The 4,085-nt window shown below is 47.9% G+C and overlaps 2 pseudogenes; both read left to right on the top strand.

The window, feature by feature from the left end:
- The first annotated feature begins 1,052 nt into the window (after positions 1-1,052).
- On the top strand, positions 1,053-1,382 carry LOC111591164 (callose synthase 12-like; annotated as a pseudogene).
- A 3-nt stretch (positions 1,383-1,385) lies between these two features.
- On the top strand, positions 1,386-3,361 carry LOC111591163 (callose synthase 12-like; annotated as a pseudogene).
- Positions 3,362-4,085: the final 724 nt, after the last annotated feature.

The following is a 4,085-nucleotide window of genomic DNA, read 5'->3' as shown; positions in this document are numbered from 1 at the left end:
TAATAATTTGTCGCCGCTCAATTTCCTTTCAAGGCTTCCATGTTTGGGATCGACGAAACCTAAAAAAATGGAAGTTGTTATTTGAAAATAAAATTAGTATTAATGTAAATTTAAAGGTGCTAATTAATCATAAAATACCTAATGTTGTGTAACACCCCAAAAATTTATTTTGGGATCTAGGGAAACAAGTCTCTAAAAAGAATTGAATTAAAATGTCTTGTAGTAAAGATTTTTTTACCTTTCAAATGATTTTCTTAATACAAATAATTGGTAATATTAAATTTTTAGTGCCTTTTAGATTTGATTTTTAAAACTAAATTGAAATTGAAACTTAAAAAAGAAATAATAGAACATCCTCAACTAATTATTTGTGTGGATTATTCTTTTGTGATTTATGCATTTAAAAACATTTATCTAAATAAATAGAATGTATAATTAGAATAGAAATAGTTTTTGCTGCATATCATGTTGGAGTTTTTGTTGTGCATTTCATTTGATTTGAATTGTGAAACTAGGTTTAAATTTGAACATGGAAAATCTCTACTACTTATTAAGGCTACAAGGGGTAGCCTGCCTCCCTTGCATTCTGCCGTTAGACAATCTCAGTCGCCCGTTCTATCGTTCTGTGATCTAAGCCGTCCGATCCCGCGGCATCGTTCGCTCTCCGATCCCACCCACCGGCCCAGCACACATCGTGTTCCCTACCCCCACGAAATCCCCTTCACCCAAACTACCCCTCTCTGCGCCCTCGACATCCATGCTGCCTCAGCCGACCGTCTGGCGCCCTCTATTGGTCCTCATCCTCAAACCCACCAAAGATGTTACCAAGATACCCCAGCCCTGAACTCATTGCAACCAATGCTAGCATGACCACGCCGTGCGGCACCCAGCGACGCGCGGTTACCCTCTACAACATCCTGCCCATCCACGACCTCCTCGCCGAGCACCCGTCCCTCCGGTTCCCCAAGGTGCGGGCTACCGCGACGGCACTCAGGGCGGTGGGCGGCCTCCACCCGCCGCCCTTCTCACTGTGGCGCGCCGACTAGGACCTCATGGACTGGCTCGACGCCTTCTTTAGCTTCCAGCGCGACAACGTCAGGAACCAGCGGGAGCACCTCGTGCTCCTCCTCGCCAACACGCAGATGCGCCTCTCCTCCGCTGACTTCTCCAACACGCTCGAGCCCCGCATCGCGCGCCAAATCTGGAAGAAGCTGCTCCACAACTACACCTCCTAGTGCGACTTCCTCAGCCGCCGCCCCTCCATCTACATCCTCGAGGGCGACCCACACACCGATCTGCTCTACACGGGCCTCCACCTGCTCGTCTGGGGCGAGGCTGCCAACCTACGTTTCATGCCCGATTACCTCTGCTACATCTACCACCACATGGCGACCGAGCTGCACTGCATCCTTGAGGGCTTCATCGACACCACCACGGGCCGCCCCGCCAACCCCACCATGCACGGTGAGAACGCCTTCCTCGTGCGCGTCGTCACGCCCATCTACGACATCATCCGCGCCAAGGCCGAGTCCAGCCGCGACGGCAAGGCGCCACACGCCACCTGGAGGAACTACGACGACATCAACGAGTACTTCATGCACCGTGACGTGTTCGACCGCCTCGGCTGGCCCATGGACCAGTCGTGCCAGTTCTTCCACACCCTGCCGGACCGCAGCCACGTATGCAAGACGGGCTTCGTCGAGGTCCGCTCGTTCTGGAACATTTATAGGAACTTCGATAGGTTGTGGGTCATGCTGCTTCTCTACCTGCAAGCTGCAGCAATTGTGGCGTGTGAGGGCGCCAAGTGGTCGTGGGATGATCTGCTCTCATCTCGTGGCTCAGAGTACAAGGACACACAAGTGCGCGTGCTCACCGTTTTCATCACCTGGGCTGCGCTCCGGTTCCTCCAGTCTCTACTGAACATCGGCACACAGTTCCGCCACATATTTAGGGATGGCCAAATGATTGTTGTGTGCATGGTGCTCAAGGTCGTTGTTGCAGTCGCTTGCGCTGTTGCGTTCTCTGTCCTATACAAGAGGGTCTGGAACCAGAGGACAGACAATGGGCAGTGGTCGTCAGCAGCTGATTCACGGATGAGGAGCTTCCTCTATGCAGCTACAGCGTTTGTTATCCTTGAGGTCCTTGCCATCGTGCTCTTCATTGAGCCTTGGGTGCGAAACGCATTGGAGAAGACAAATTGGAAGATCTGTTATGCCCTGACCTGGTGGTTCCAGAGCCGCAGCTTTGTTGGTCGAGGACTATGTGAGGGCACATTTGACAATGTCAAGTACTCCATCTTTTGGGTGCTTTTGCTCGCCGTGAAGTTTGACTTCAGCTATTTTCTCCAAATCAGACTACTTGTAAAACCCACAAAAGAGATATACAAGCTGAATGGAATCTAGTACACTTGCCATGAGTTCTTTGACCAAAGCAATCGTTTTGCGGTGTTTGTGCTCTCGTTACGAGTGGTGTTGATCTACCTCAGGGCTTGTTCGTTTTGGTGATAATCCACATGTATTGGGTGGGATTGAGCCGGTTTAGATCCATAACAAGTCAAAATCCAACCCAATCCCACCCAATACACTCCAATACACATGTAATATCAATAACCGAACAAAGCCTCATGGATATCCAGATTTGGTATGCTATATTTTCTTCTTTGTCGGGTGCATTTGTGGGGCTTTTTGCGCATTTGGGAGAGATCAGGGACATGAAACAACTGTGACTTAGGTTCTAGTTCTTTGCAAGTGCCATGTCATTCAACATCATGCCAGAGGAGCAGCAGGTGAATGAGAGCTTCTTGCCCAACCTTTTTCACAATTTCTGGCAATGATTACAGCTAAGGTATGGTTTCAGCAGATCCTTTCAGAAGATTGAGTCAAATTTGGTGGAGGCACAATGGTTTGCACTTATTTGGAATGAGTTAATAAGCAAGTTCCGGGAGGAAGACATTGCTAGTGACTGTGAGGTTGAGCTTCTTGAGCTGCCACCTGAGCTGTGGAATGTGTGTGTAATCCGTTGGCCTTGTTTCTTGCTCTGTAATGAGCTGTCACTTGCACTTGGTCAGGCAAAAGAAGTTACAGGATCTGATCCCAGGCTATGGAGGAAGATATGTAAGAATGATTATTGTTGTTGTGCAGTGATTGAGGTCTATGATAGTGCAAAACACATGCTTCTTGAGATCATAAAGGAGGGGACTAAGGAGCATGGTATTGTTACACAATTTTTCAGCGATTTTGATGGATCCATGAAGATGGAGAAGTTCACTGTGGAGTATAAGATGACTGAGTTGCACAATATCCATACAAGGCTTGTAGCTCTGTGCCTCCCTCCCCACGCCGCCTTAGCCCGGCAACCGTAGCGAGGCGATGGGGAAAGCGACGGCAAGGTCAAGGGGGCACAGTGGCGGAGGCGGAGTCAACTTCAATCTGCAACCCTAGCAAGGCGGTGGGGACGGCGGGGGCGAGATTAAGGGTGCATGGCGGTGGATAATAGGCGTCATGGCATCATGCTCCTTGCTCAGGAGGATTGGGATCCAGCCGGCTTGTTGTCTTTCCGGCGACAACTGTGGCCCACGACTGCTCCGCTTCAGCGACGGTGAGGCACTCCATCGTTTGATTCCCTAACGGGGGATCGATCGGTCTGCGGCAACACGTACGGGTCGCCAAGCAAGATGGAACTTTCCAGGAGCATGGTTTGTTCTCTTTCCTATCGTTTCTAAGAAGCCACCGAAGTTTTCTCCTGCCATGTATATATGGGGAATGAAACAAACCGCAAGTAGGTCTTAACTAATTGTTAAATCCTGGCAGGGTCAACAAACTCGTATTTGTCATCATCCTAAAACAACAAAGCAATAAGAATTCTAAAAAAATGCATTTTGTAAGCTGAAAATCTCGCTTATTATATTGTATTGATTATTCTCATTTATCTCCTAATACTAAAATTTGTCGATGTGGAACATATGTCAATCACACTTCGGTTAGGTTTAGCCCAACTTTTCAATTTGGAAGTTACTTCTATATTATTATAGTTAATATAATAATTAGTCAAAATATTTAGATTTCAAGTAAATCTTGCTAGCTTGA

Source organism: Zea mays, chromosome 3 (genome assembly GCF_902167145.1).
Source record: "Zea mays cultivar B73 chromosome 3, Zm-B73-REFERENCE-NAM-5.0, whole genome shotgun sequence".
NCBI lineage: Eukaryota > Viridiplantae > Streptophyta > Magnoliopsida > Poales > Poaceae > Zea > Zea mays.
Note: the sequence above shows the minus strand (reverse complement) of the source record. Positions and strands in the feature narration are given on the sequence as shown.